Source organism: Lissotriton vulgaris, chromosome 10, assembly GCF_964263255.1.
Source record: "Lissotriton vulgaris chromosome 10, aLisVul1.2, whole genome shotgun sequence".
Classification (NCBI taxonomy): Eukaryota; Metazoa; Chordata; class Amphibia; order Caudata; family Salamandridae; genus Lissotriton; species Lissotriton vulgaris.
In genome coordinates this window covers 913,624,766-913,640,662 of record NC_141698.1, presented here as the reverse complement: position 1 = coordinate 913,640,662, position 15,897 = coordinate 913,624,766, and positions in this window count along the sequence as shown.

The following is a 15,897-nucleotide window of genomic DNA, read 5'->3' as shown; positions in this document are numbered from 1 at the left end:
AGCTATTCTCTTTAGCCATTTGGGTCATGAAGGGCAGCAAGTTTTTGACAATTTGCCCAGGATACCAGCACCCTCTAATGAGGAAAATAAGTGCAATGTTTTTCTGGAAGTCAAAGCTCGCCTTCAAAAAAAATTCAGTGATGAGCCAAGCATTCTTCTAGAATGCTTTAATTTTGTGAAAAGAAGACAAACCTGTGATGAGTCCATGGAAGATTATTTATCTGTTTTGAGACACTTGGCTACCAACTTCAAATTTGGTCCTTAATTGGATATTTACTTACCTGATGAGTTTGTATATGGCTGTGCACCCAAGAAGATACAGGAGAAGTTGCTATGTTTCAGAGATCCATATCTTAGTGCAGTTTCAACAGTTGCTAAAGGCATAGAACGCTCCATTGAGTCTTCTAAGTTTTGGGACATGAAATTATTACTTCTACTTCAGTGCACATTGTTGATAATGATGTTCTAAAACCCAAAAGCAAAGTTACTAAGGGGCAGATTTACAAGCCCCTTGCGCCTCTTTTGCACCGCCATTGCGTCACTTTTGTGATGCAGCGGCGGTGCCAAAGATGCGCCATGGTGCAGGCTATTTACAACGTGGTGCATCTGGGAGATGTGTCACATTGTAAAGCCCTGCACCTTAAGGAGGGGTTCTTGTGCGGGCGGGGTGGGGGGGGGCGTTCCGTGGCAGGAACGCCTCCTAAAAGTGTCTGAGTGAAATCTACAAGATTTCACTCAGTCACTTTTAGGCCAATGCTTCGTCAAAACCCTGCGCCTGCTTGAAGCAGGCGTAAGGCTTGACGCAGCAGTAGTAGAATGGGCCCCCCAGAGCATTGCTGGAGCTGCGTCGCGCATGCGACGCAACTCCAGCAATGCGATACCTTTACGGTACAGATGCGTGATCCATCTGTGCCGTTTTTGCCCCATGGTGCGCCGCATTGTAAATGCAGTGCATCATGGGTGGCGGAGGCATAGTGCACAATTACTGGCGCATCCCTGCTGATATGCAGGGATGCGCCAGTAATTGTAAATATGCCCCAATGTCTGTGACCAAAACAGCAAACCTTTTGTTCCAGGTGTGGGTCAAAATCTCATATAGCTAAATCACCTCATTGTCCAGCTGGTGGGAAACGTCGTTATGAATGCATAAAAGTTGGTCATTTCCATAATGTATGTAGGATGGGCAAAAATCAGACTAGAGTTAATAGTGGGGAAGCACCAGTGGAAACTGAGACTCTTGATTGATCCAATGTATTACTTAGTCTTGATGTGTTGCAAATTTCAGATAAGGAAATTAAGGATGCCATTTGTCAGGTAACTATAGCTGGGATCCTCACTGGACATGACATGTGACTCTGGTGCTCCCATCACTAATATTTCTGATGTGTTATTCTATTCTAACTGGGGTGATGACACACATTGTCACCATTCTGATGTATGTCCCAAAGCCTATGGGGAACAAGAAATTAATATGGTGGAATTTTTCTATGATACCATTACTTGCCTAGGTAGGACCTTACAAACTATGATTTATGTTGTAAAAAAGGGCAAAGCTATAGTTGGTTGGAAGGATCTTGCCAAATTAGGAATTTATTTAGTTCCTGGTGGTGATCCTCCAGTCAGAATTCATGATTTTCCTATTGCCCCGGTTTGCTCTATTGAGGAGTCTGGAGAGGCATTATGGAAAAAATAAATCCTGCTGTGTTTAGTGACTCCTAAGGTTGTGTGAAAAAATATTTACATACCATTGTGTTAAAGAAAAGTCTACTCCTGTTACTCACAAGGTTAGTCCTGTTCCATTGAACATTAGAGATGAGCTTAAGTATTTGCTTGATAAAATATTATCTGATGGTGGGATTGTTAAGGCAGAAGCATCTGAATGGGTCAGTCCCATAGATATCATACGCAAAAAGAGAAGAGTATTAGATTATGTGCAGACTTTCGCGGCCTTAACAAATACACTGTTATTGAGAGTCACCCTTTACATAAAATTCAGAAGTTGTTGGCCAAAATTGATGGTGCGCTGCACTTTTCCCTGCTGAATTTAAAGTCAGTGTATCATCAAACTCAGTCTAACTCCCAAATATTCACCATATTTGGTCTGCCGCCAATGTTTTTCAGAGAATAATGGGCACCATTCTGGAGGGCATCACTGGCGTACAGGCCTACCAGGATGATGTTCTCATCTTTGCTAAATTCATGGCTGAGCTGCGCATGATGCTGTACTGGCCCAGGTTCTTGGTAAATACACTGAGTTTGGTATTACTCTAAGGTTGGACAAATGCCAATTTACTGTACAAGAGTTTGATTATCTGGTTCATTATGTGAGTGCCAAAGGTAGTTCACCTAAACTTTCACTGATCAAAACTATTCAAGATGCACCCATTCCCAGAGATAAGGATTCACTTTGTTCATTTTCTGGTTTGAGTTAATATTACTCAAGGTTTGTCGATGGGTATTCCTTCATAGTGCAACCATTGAGGAAGTTGTTAAAGAAAGGTGTGAGTTCATTTGGAATTATGACACGCAGTTTACCTTTGAAGCTGTAAAAAATCTAATCATTAAAGCACCTGCTCTTTTTCCTTTTCAGTCTGATAAGGAGTATATCTTGACTGTGGATGCCAGTCTAATTGGTTTGGGTGTGATTCTATCACAAAGTATTCAGGGCAAAGAGCGTACAGTTGCCTTTGCCTCATGCTCTCTATCCACTGCGGAGTCAGGTTACAACACCATTGAGCGTGAGGCATTAGCTTGTTCATGGGCTGTGGAAAAATCTAAAGTTTTTTAATGGGGACAACATTTTATCATGTTCACTGATTACAGACCTTTGTTACATTTATTAAATGCGAACGGCTCTGGAAAGGCCTCTTTCCACTTTAAAATACATACCTGGTTGGAAAGATGTCAGAGCTGACTGTCTTTCCAGACTGCCCATTAAGGATGATTCTGAGGAAGACTTTAATCGTGAGGAATGTGTAGTTGCACTAGTGGATAAGTTGTTTCAAATTCTGCTTCTGTCTCGCATGAAGAATGACTGAAGGCCTCTACTTTGGATCCTGTTTTGGTTACTGTGGCTGACTTTTTGAAAAAGGGCTGGACCAAAGTAAGAAGTGTGGAGTCTTCCTTGCGACATTTTATACAAGTGGCTGATGAGTTGGCCCTAGTTGAAGGGGTGTTGGTAAGAGGAGAACATTGTGTTCCTCCTTCTTATCTCAGGTTGTTTCCCATCAAGGAGGCTCATACTTGTCATTTAGGGGTCTCCAGCACTTGCAAAGCTTTGAAACAATTCTTTTGGTGGCCATCTTTGGAGGCACAGGTTGAAAAATTTGTAGAGGATTGTCTAACCTGCTTGGTGCCTGACAAGCACTGGAAGAAACATGAGACACCCCTGATGCCTGTTCCATTACCTGAGGAAGCTTAGAGTAAGATGCTTTGGATTTCGCAGGGTCCTTTGAGTTGTTACTGACTGGACAACGCTTTCTTATGGTGGTCATAGATTACTTCAGCAAGTGGGTCTATTTCAAATTTACATCGCATCCTGACACCGAATCAGTTATCAGGTTATTAAGGAGCGTATTTTGCATTGAAGGTGTACCTAAAGAATTGGTTTCTGACAATGGAACACACTTTGTTTCAAGAAGGATGTGTCCATTTTTGGATTAACAATTCTATCAGGCATTTAACCAAAGCCTTATTCTCACCTTCTGTCAATGGTCTTGTTGAGTGAATGAATCGCTTCCTCAAAGAAGGTATCCAGACAGATTTAACTATGGGTTCTGATGCCACAGACTGTTTGACAAAAAAACTGTGTTTTTACTTACTTACCACTCACAGCATGACTGGTGTTTCCCCTTTTCTCTTGTTAAGGAAAATGTTACCCAGATGCTCTTTTTGTCCTGTTTGGGTGAGGAACATGAACAAGCAAGCATCTCATCAATGGTTAGAAGGTGAAGTTGCTAAGGTTGCAAAAAATACAAGAGCAGTCGAAAGTAGCTTTTGAATGCAGACATGGCGTCCGTATGAGTGATTTGAAGATTGGTGACTTTGTCTTAATTAAAATTCCTAAAAAAGTGAAGAAAGTAGAGTCCAAATTGTTCCCTTCCTGTAGTGGTTGCAAGAGTTTCCAAAGGATCTGCATTTTTGAAAAGGAAAGACTGATAGAGTAAGATAGTATCTAAGGAGCAGACATTGAAAAATTCTCGCATAAGGAAAAAGGAGGATTCAGACTTCTTGGATTTCTCAGGATCTGACTTGGCTGGTCCATGTTCTAGCAATCCTCGTCCTGAAATCAGAGGGGTTAGTACCAGTTTGGATGGGACTACCTCTCTATTTCCTGTTGGTGACAGATCAGAATAATTAACATCCTCTTCTGTTCCGCAGAGATTTGCACAAAATGTGGGTATGACGCAAAGTGTAAAGATTTCTATGTGGACTAATTGATTTGTTACTGGTGCTTACAGTTCCCACTTTTGTTTATTTTTGTAAGGGGGAAGGTGTTGTACCATGCTTAGTGTTTCACTGTAAACATTCTCGTGCTCAGCCAATACACCCGTGTGAGAAGTGTTCTACGTTCCTTACCGCTCACGGCTCCAGTATACCGCGTGCGCCAGAGCGGCATTGTTGCCTGTGTTCTGTTTCACTTTGAATATGTATCAGTGCACAGATGCCTTTGGTCTGTGCGTGGATTAAAAAATTGCTGCTGTGGGTTCCTTATTACTTGGATCTTAAAATAAATACTTTCTGGATTTTACTGGCTGACTCGTTTCCTCCCTCATTCCTGTCATGGTACCTTCTGCCTGAATTCCTGTACCACACCGACCTCAGTTAATGGAGTACATGTGGGATGCAAATCTAGAATACACGTCTTTGAGTAAGTCGTACTGGTTGTTAACACTTTGAGTGTTTTGCTGACCATCACGCACTGGCATGTATTTGACATATTTGCTGTGTAAGTTGCAAGTATTGAAACCACGTTGCTTGACTAAATTACCTTTGGAGCGTTTATTGACACTGTGGGGCATATTCACAAGGAGCCATCACCAAATTAACTGCACTTTAGCACAGCCAGAGTTGTGATAAATTTACCTCCCCATTCACAAGCTGGTGCTAACATCCCACAACACAAGTTTACCCGCGATAGTATCCGCAAAAAACATCGGCACAGAGGACCCCCACAACTATCGCTAATGAGATGCAGAGTAGGCGTTCCCATGCCAAAACCCGTGACAACACCACACCTCAACATTCACAACGACCAGACAGATTGGCGATAAGAACACAAAACATAAGGCGTGTTAGCAGCAGGAAGTTTCAATCTGCTCTGACCTTTTTGTAAAGTCGGACCACAGCATGCACCACAAAAGGTAGCACAGCCCACAGCCACACCTGAAGACAAACAAATGCCATAGATCAACTGAATATGCAGCACGGACACCCAAGAGGGCCACAACAACCACCGATACCACTACCTGGCCCGCAACACCCCCCCCGGGCCCACGTCCAACCCCAGACCAAAAAACTGCACACCAACACCACAAATCCCAAAACAAATATCTTGCCTGATGTCGCACAAGCATGAAAATCAGCATACATACGTGGCCAGAAAATGGATATCTAGTCATACAGCAATGCAATCACCAACACAAAACACAATACAAACAAACGCTAAAACAACCATTCGGATAAGACTTAGCGGTCATCCCTGGATAGTCCGTAGGACACAGACTGGATCATGAAATCCAAGAGAAGAAGGTGTGCCATGCGCCCAACAAAGGAAAGAGAGAAAGAGAGTGAGAGAGAGACAGAGTGAAATTGCACAAGCAGCACAAGGCCTTGCAGGGCACCACGCTGCACATGCCAACATGTGTGTGTGCATCGCCATCCGTACACCAATAGCCCAAGGCTGAGTCCCAATCTCAGCACCAAAGCCACATCACATTCCGAAAACGCAAGTAGAAGACAGACAAACATCAGGGATGAAAGCTCCATTGACCCAATGCAGAAGGCGGGAGGACACCTGCACCTCTGGCCTTGGTGCAGAACGCTCCAGGAACACCCTGAGAGAGATGCCATAGCGTTGTGGACGACTCCCACACCACGCATAGCACAAATGAACTATCCAACTCATCCACACCCCAAACACAGAAGCCCCTGCCGTAGGTACCCCCGCATGGGATGCCCTCGACACTCATGGAAACAGCAAGCCATTCCGTCCAAAGTCGCACACACATTCAAATCATTGCTCGGAGCTGTGGCATATCCTCCACACAATTGCCGCAGTTCAGATGAGTGCCGGTTCCACAAGTCGCACCAAGGTAATGGCAGGCCATACCGGGCACATGCACAACCCCCGTCACGTAGAACACTACTGTGCACGTATACTTCATTTACTGGGCGCAGTTCCACTGGCAGTGCTGGGGATCAGTTACCCACTCAGCTTCCGCATTTCCTTATCACCAGCGTCCGGCCCTGGTTCCACTGCCAAACATACACATTTGAGTGTACCATGGATGTCTGCCTATCCAACACAACCGTAGATGAATTGGACTATGACTTGAATGTGCGCCCCCTGTTGGAACACGAACAGGAGTGTAACTGAGACAGCTGTGCATGGGATGCCTTGACATACTGCGTATGTATTGGCAGTTGTGCATGGGAGATGCACAATTCCTCGTGTGGAGTGACCACATAGTGGCGCTCCCCTATTGGGCTGTATTGCACATTGGTGAAACGGCATGGGCTGAGCACCCTGGTGTTCCTTGAATGGGACAACAATGTACTATTGGAACACATTGCACATGAAGCAGCGCCGGCATTCATGAAAGAGTAACTACGTCCCTGCTGCCACATCCGTTTGTTACACACAGCACATGTCCCAACAACTTGTTGCATCGTGGGGATTGCTCACATATGAATAAACGAAATGCAATGTCACCTGAATGACACTCTGCCCACTTGGCACTCCTTGAAGAGACTTAGTCTTGCATTCTTTAGTTAACTTTCAAGAATAAAGTAAATGCGAAAAAAGCGCTTAGTGATCCTTGTTTGGTTCAAATATTCCTCTTTAATTCATTGTATTCATCCATTGCATGGTTCCTTCACAATGTTGAAAATGTATTCATGTATGTACAAAGATATCCTTGGTGTGCATTGATCTAGTTCACAAGAAAATATCCCTATGCATTTCGGGACAAACGCCCTTCATCAGTGTTCTGTTAAGCAAACTTTTATTTTTCTTTCTGTCTTCACCACATATGGGAGACCGCACGGACATTTCAGTAAGTAAACCAGATTTTTAGTTTTGCATGTGGCACTGTGAACAGTTTGATTTGTTTCCCAGATGTTGCATGGTTGATTGTATTGCCTTAAATAATATTGTTGCAGTGACTGCAACTTAAACATGGTCTGGTTCCAGTATATGTGACATCCTTTTACCTGGGCATTGTCTCTAGTAGATCTATGGTAAGTGTCTTTTCAAGGACATGGGATGACAACTATCAAAATGTAAGGAATTGTTTCTGTCAGTACTTTTTGTGTACACATCAGTTTCTATCTTGTTGTTGTGGCAAGTTACTAACACGTCAAGAAATGGCAGGCTTTTAGTGCTGACTGAATGCGTGAACTGAATTATTGATGAAGAAGATACAATCATTGATCTCTTCTGGTACGCCATTCCATATCAAAAAAATGTCATCTATATAGCGCCAGAATTTCAGTATTTTGTTGTGCCATCTTGGGTTAGTCAGAATGTTGTCTAGTTCTAGACAGTGCATGAAAAATCAAGACAGAATGCTCCTTGAGACCCTCCGGGTGAGTAGGGCGCTCTATAAATGCCTTGATTGATTGATTGATTGAAAGATTCAAGGACAGGAAATACCCGAACACAGTATTAAATACTGCGATAGAACGGGCGAGACAGAAAGAAAAATAAAAGTTTGCTTAACAGAACACAAAAGCACCATCGGAAATAAAGTTCTAAAATCACCGGTGGCTGCACATTTCACAACATATAAGCACAATATCCGCCAATTAAAATTTCTGATTTTGGAGGTTGTCCCCGTCAAGCAGGGTTGTGACAATAGAAAAAGACTCCTACAAAGGGAAATGTTCTGGATAAAGAAACTGGACGCCTGCCACCCAAAGGGACTCAACGAACATATGAAATATAGTTGTTTCCTATAAACCCGCTTGTAACATGCACTTGTTTTCATTTTTGAGTATGTTGTTTCACTCATTCAACCTTCTATATGAACACTTCTATGCCAAACTTTACCATCCACTTAGGGTATTTGTGCACCAATGTTTTGTATTTTTATTACCCTTGAAATCCTACATTCCAAATGTTCATCTACTGTTATAGTGATCTCGCATTGTCTACATGCGGTTATGTTAAGTCGGGTTACTACATACACTCGCCCCCACTATCGTAAGCCTACTAATACATCTTTCCAAGATGGCCAACACGTTTGGGTCCATCTTTGATGTTTACCATCAAGGAAGACATCATTTAACTGCACCGCGACACCGTACATGTTCGCTGAGGATTACAAGAATCGCTCGAGTCCAGTACATGCGTACTGTGTGCACCCGGTAAGACCTAGTCACTGTTGGTATCACTGTCTTTTAGATTGCAGGCAGCACACCATCACTTTTACGCTAATCTTCAGTTCCGTTTTTACCCGCATTAGTTTTCCAATGTTCATACACCAGTGTATTCCGACACGAACAAGCTTTTTCCGTGTAACACACACTAGTATATGTAAACGTTACCAACCTGACTGTCAGCAATGAATCCTTTCACGATATACTCTGGTGTATGTTAGTTTTACTGCACCACTGTGTTTAACCCCTTCGCTGCTGGCCCGTTTCCGCCGCTGTGCGGTAAACAAATGAACAGGAGCGGGCCATGACGAACCCCAGCCGTCATCAGCACACGAGCACCGTAGTGCATGACGGCTGGGGTTCGTCATCAGCATACAAGGGGTTAAAGTATACAGTTGAACAACTTTATTGCACCATCTCGTGGTAAACATTGTTCACTAACGAACACAATCAGGCACGCATTTTTTTAAATGGCACCCTCACTCTGTCTTTTGTGAAACTGCACTTTCACTTGTTTGCCTTCAACTCACCACCACACTCAGTTATATTATTAGTATGTTAACAACAAACAACACACCCATATACTACGTTATGGAAGAGCCAACTGGCCTGGCTATTATACAATATTCTTTGTTTCATTTCTTGTAGATCTAATACAATACCCCTGATTAAGGGCGTTTATCCCAAAATGCATAGGGATATTTTCTTGTGAACTAGATCAATGCACACCAAGGATATATTTGTACATACATAAATGAATTTTCAACATTGGGAAGGAACAATGCAATGGATAAATACAATGAATTAAAGATGAATATTTGAACGAAACAAGGATCACAAAGCGCTTTTTTTCGCATTTACTTTATTCTTGAAAGTTAACTGAAGCATGCAAGACTAAGGCCCCCATTAGGATGACGGGCGGACTTTGTCCACCCGCCATGCCATCGGAAAAAGGGATCACCTGCCACAAGGGCGGGGCTCCCGTGGGTGGTATTAGGATGTGCCCGCCACAGTGGTGGGTACATCCTGCATTTTTTAAATTGTGGCAGGCGGTGCTCTCAGCACCACCCGCCACAATGCTAAAAATACATTAATGCATTTGCATAAACAAAATGGCAGGCACCGTGCAGTGCCTGCCACTTTGTTTATGCAAATGCAGGGGGGTACCACAGGTACCCCCCGTGTGCACCCTCCACCTCTCCTTCACTCTGGCGGCCCGCAGGGGGCCCCCAGAGTGAAGACCGCATGCCTTTCCGTGGCGGCATCGTCGCCGCGGAAAGGCATCTAAAGAAGCCCATCCTAATATAGCTGGCGGTGTCTATTAGACACCGCCACCATATTAAACGTCCACGCTACCGCCAGCCTGGTGGTGGCAATCCGCCCGCCATCTAAATGGGCCCCCAAGTCTCTTCAAGGAGTGCCAACTGGGCACAGTGTCATTCAGATGACATTGCATTTCGTTTTATCATAGTTTCCAAACTCCCCAGGGTCAGGGGGAGCTACCCATGGGCACCCAAAGAAAACTTAAAATCATTTTCAATAATCCACTGAACGAACAGTGAAATGTGAAGAAGCACAGTGTGCCACACACCACGTAACCCTTTTCCGATTGCTCACATATCCCACCAAAGAGAGGACACGTCTTTCATCGTCCGGACTCTGGATGCGTATGCATGGCACAACGCATTTGTACACACACCTGTGCAAGGTGATGCAGGTCCATGGTTGGAGCAACACAGCATCATTTGGCAATGTTGCCAATTCGGACATACTGCTGGGGGAGAGCACATACATGGCAATTTGGCACCACGTGAACCTGTCGGACTCTTTCACCTGAACACTGTCAGCAGAGCAGACAATCGGAGCACTCCGGTGGCAGAGCACTATGCAGAGATTAAGGGCAGTGAGTCGTGCCCCCTCACATGGGCAATGGGCAGACGCCAAACAACGCATGACTCATCCAGCAAGGCAAGGTGGGCTGGGAGGGTTGCCATCCGTGATGATTGTTGTAGATATTTGCACCACCATTTCCTGAACCTCAGCATGTACTCAAGTGTCTTAAGCATGTCCCTGAATGTTGTGGCCTTTGCGTCATCCACACTGACACGCACATCCCAATAAAGTCTATGCCACCCCACTGGTGTCTAACTGTGAGGTGTGTTGATTTTAATGTCTACTCGTCTGCTACAATGAGCATCGTCCCTACACAGGGAGGAGCTGACTGATGCATGTGCAGTGGGGTGGGTCCCTTTTGCAAGCTCTAGCTCTTTGAGCCAGATATTGTTTTGGGATGGATGCTGGCCAACATGTGCACTTACATGACTTCAGCAAAGTGAGTATTGTGTCCAACTTCTGACCATGTGGAGCAATGCCAATTATCGGTGGTTCCCAAATTGTGCGCCACGGCACCCTGGTGCACCATTAAGAGTAGCCAGGGGCACCGCTAATTGTTGTAATTTGTCTTTTAAAGAGCTGGAAATGTTGCCCAAAGTGTGTGACCATTCCCATCTGATGCACTGTGGGAGGGCTTTTGTCTGCACCAGGAAACAAAAACCTGAAACACTTCAATGGAAGATGTGAGGGGTAGGCAAGTCGCAGGAGTGTCAGTGATTACCTCTTTATCATTATTCTGTTTATTAAAGTATCATCACAAACCCATGTTTATGTCACTGACACTCTTCTTACTAATGCACTTATTTTAACAGGCACTCAGAGAATCAAAGAAGGTCAAACATGTTGCACCTTTTTATGCCCCTTTTTCTTCAATCCCAGCAAACCTCCTAGTAAAACACATACATAATAAATATAATATGTGCCTAATGTTCTGGAGAGGTAGTTTTATAATGAAAAGAGTTTCCAAATGTTTGCCCCATATGCCCCCTTTCTTGCCCTATAATCTGGCCTTTCACGGCTGCATTCTTCCAGTACCCCTGATTGTAGGGGGCATCGTAGCAACGTAGCACGAATCTGTGTATTTATAAGTCCATAACATAAAAGCAGCCACATATAAATGTATTTTTCTTTCAGCAAGCCAGTGGAGGGCCGGAGACTGGGCCCATGTGTTTTATATTTGGGAAGATGGGTGCGTAGGGGGATGAGAAATACAGGAAACTAAAAGTGACACCAAGACTTTCAGTCTGAGAAAACTAGGGCAAGCAGCAGGTGGGAGATGGAATACACAGGGGTAATACAAAGTGTGAAAGAATTAAAGGGGAAGAGAAGGAAAGCAGGACATGAAGGCAGAGAGAGGGAAGTAAAAGAATGTCTGAAGGGGAAATCCAGCAACAAGAAGATGCTTTTAGAAGGCTTTTTCATAATTGAAAGTTTCACAAAGTATCATTACCTGACCATAAAACAGATATAGCAGAGGTTGCAACAATGCAAGCTTCTTTCCATGCTTATGATGAGCCCAGCTCGTCATGAGGCACAGTGGAGCTGTGCTCATGATGAGCTGGGCTCGTCTAAATGGCCGCAGTCCTCCCACGCACAATTGATTCCCCGTCTGTGCGGGAGAATCAATCAGTGGGCAGGGTCGTGACGAGCCCAGCTCGTCATGAGCACAGCTCTACTGTGCCTCATGATGAGCTGGGCTCGTCACGAGCACCGCAGCGCTGCGGTCCCCTCCTCCCCCCACGCCGTGGGGGAACTACCCCCACGGCGAAGGGGTAAATGCACATAACAGGCATGCATTCACCTACTCTTTGGCTCTTTTTTGAGCTTTTAGTAGAGCATTTTTGTGCTTGTAGTTTGTCTTTTTACATACCTTCATTGGCTTCATCCCAATTAATTTCTGGGAGAAAACTGGAAGTACTCCAGAGGTCGGGCTTACATCTCCCACCAGTAAAAAATGGCGGGGAGCCACATCACACGGAAGCCCAATGGTGGGCAAACCACAGTCCTTTGGGGATTGAGAAGTGATTAGGAAGTGGGAGGGTGCAGTCTGCAGCAGGATTGCTGTGTAATTGGCCAGCAGTGATGAAATGGGAGTCTGTGTCGGGGTCCGGGTGAATGTCTCTGAGTGTTCCTAGGGTCAGTAGGAAATAATAATAATAATACCGACATTTATAAAGCGCGAACAGCTACCTCACAAGGAGGTGTCCCGGCGCTGAGTGATCATTTTTCCAGGTAGGAATGGGCGGAGAAAGGGGAGAGAGTGTTTAGTTATTCTGGGAAAAGAGCCAGGTCTTTAGCTGCCTCTTAAAACTGGCTTCCGTTGGAGCCAGTTGGATGTTGACCGGTAGGGCGTTCCAGAGTGTCGCCGTGCAGGCAGAGAAAGATCTGCCTCCGAGTCTGGCTCTCTTGGCGCGGGGGATGGAGAGCAGGTTTCGTGAATTAGAGCGCAAGCATCTCTCCTGATAGTATCTGGGGAGTCTAAGCTTTAAATAGGAGGGGCAGGTCCCCTTTTGGGCTCTAAACGCCAGAGTTAGAGCTTTAAACTTGATTCTGCAGGCTACAGGGAGCCAATGCAGATCGCGCAAGTACGGAGAGACATGCTGTTTAAAAGGGATGTTTTTTAGCAGTCTCGCAGCCGCGTTCTGCACGATCTGCAGTCGTTGCACCAGATATTTGGGTAGGCCGAGGTAGAGGCCGTTTGCGTAGTCCAGTCTGGAAGTGACTGTAGCATGGACCACCGACTTGCGACAGTCTTCAGGCAGGAGGGACAGAAATTTGCGAAGGTTTCTTAGTTTATGGAGACAGCACGCAGAGACCTGCTGTATATGTGAAGAAAAGGAGAGACTCTCATCCCATCTTACTCCCAGATTTTTCGCATTGGTGCTGGGTAGAGGAGGGATACCCATTTCGGAGGGCCACCACAGGCTTGGGGGGGGCCGAGTATGTTTGCCAAAGAAGATGACTTCCGTCTTACTTGCATTCAATTTGAGTTTGTTTGCATTCATCCATTTGGCAACATCTCGCAAGCATCCCTTCATAATGCTGAAGGCTGCCTCAGAGACGTCCGAGAAGGGGAAAATTAATTGTGTGTCGTCGGCGTATGAAATCGCCTTGACACCCCAATTAGCAATAAGGGAGAAGAGAGGAGCCAGATAAATATTAAAAAGTAGTGGACTGAGGGCCGAGCCCTGAGGGACACCACACCAGAGGGGTTTAGGTTTTGAGGAAAGGGGGCCCAAGGCTACTTTCTGGGTACGATCCGTGAGATAGGACTGTAGTAGGAGGCGTTTCCAAGGGCATGCTGCATAGGTCATCACAAGGCAGGGACAGGGCATATGGCGGTGATGGATGCTACTGCTTCCTCCCTCACACAGTAATTCCCATCCCCTTCTTACTCCCCTGGTATGGGTTCTGTGTCCGGTGTGTGTGACTGACTGCGAGGGTGATGGGACAGCATCACTGTGTGCCACGAACACATCAGGGGTCAGAGCTGTGTGTGTCGATGTTCGCGCTGCAGTCATCTGGGCCAAAAAAACAACCAAAATGCCAGTACTGATGGAAATTTCAAACAATTGAATGAATGGTGCAGGGTTATCCAAACCAAGCAACCATAAGCTCAATAATAGCCTTTATTTTCAATATTCAAAAATGTCTTCATTTGAGAAAACACATACAGGGAATATATACATACATGTAATACAAAAAAACAACTAGTAAAAACCTTCTGCACAAAACTGTTTCCAATTACTACCACTACGATTACAAACACACAGTCACATTCATTCTGTCTTCATTCAAACAATCACCACACTCACCACACAACACAAAGTCCTGGTGGGCCAATATGACTTTTTCAACTCAATAAGAGGTCCTAACACCCACCAAACAAAGCACTAATAGGTTCTAATTTTGTGGTGCACATAACTGTATACAAAGCATTGTGACGTATAATGATCACAAGAACATTTTTAAATTCCTAAAGGTCTACAATTATCTTCAGGGTGCACCAGAACCCTAATCACAACATAAACACAATTGCTTGGTAGTGAAAATAAACAGGTCTAAACGTTTTAAACCCCAGTCGATATGGGGGTTCTCATCAGGACCAAGAGACACTGTGGAGACAAAAACAGAGAAGATAAAAAATGCCATGACCTTCCTCTTACTATCATCATCATCATCATATATCTTTTATTCGGTTTCCATAATTTTTTAGGAACCATAAAAAGTACATTAACAACAAACAATTTAAAAGAAAAACAATATAGCAGGAAAAGTTATACCACAATACATGATGACATTATAAAAAAATACATTTTAAAAATCGAAATCGGGCTGGATCTTAGACAAACTGATGTTAAAGTGCAAGTGCATTCAAAGACGGGTTTAGTCAAAATTACACCGATGTTTTATACATGCTTTAAGAAAACATGTTACGGATTTGGCAACAAATTCAGAATCTAAGTATTGCAAAGCAAGAAAGGCTGGACGACACAATCTCAAACCCATAGATGACAATAATGGGATAATGCAACGCTTAAGAGGCAAAACATAAAATCTGCAAAATAACATAACATGGATTGTTGATTGTTCCGAAGTTTCGTCACATGGGCACTTGGTAATAGATTTTGACAAATCTTGTTTTTTCGGGAAGGAAACAATACGAAAGAATACATTAAAATGAAACCTAGTCAACAGGTATTTTTCGTATGCGTTCAGATGATATTTCAGATAGGGTTGAACGCCTATTGTAGTTTGGACGCTTAGGATCTGGATGTTGGTGGTCCTCTTACTATATTTGCCTGACTCTCCTCATCATCGACCACCAACAGCCACCACTTACCAATTTAAAGAAAAGCCACAGCTGTGGACTTCCTTCGTTTTTTTAGCTCGCTGTGTGATTCTAAGAAAGTCATCTGGGAGTAGCTCAGTGGCAGCAATGGCAAGATGAAGTAATGCAGGGTATTGATGTTCCCAGTTACTACTCGCTGGTGTCCAGCTGTGGGAGACATACTTTCAGCCTGTCTGACCAAACAGTTCTTGTAGTAGATTCATGGCCTCAGCGAGGTCAGCCAAGGTCTGTGGCGGAGCATGGTGCATACAGGGGGCGTCTGATAGGGACTGTATGTGGTCCCCAATGGGATTCAGATACCCATGTATGGCATTGAGTTTGGCTGCCACAAGTTCAAAACCCACCCGCAGCTATTCAACCAACTCCACCTGGCAACTCCACACACATTGTTGGAACTCCAAGTATTGGTCTGGGGTGCTGTGAGACAGCTGTGGTGGTGTGTGTGTCCTACTGTGTGGTCTGTGTAGGTGTTGTGCTCACTTTGGGCGGCTGACCTGCCCTGCTTCTGGGGATGGGTTTGCGGAGGTTGTCCATTATCCTTTGGAGGGTGT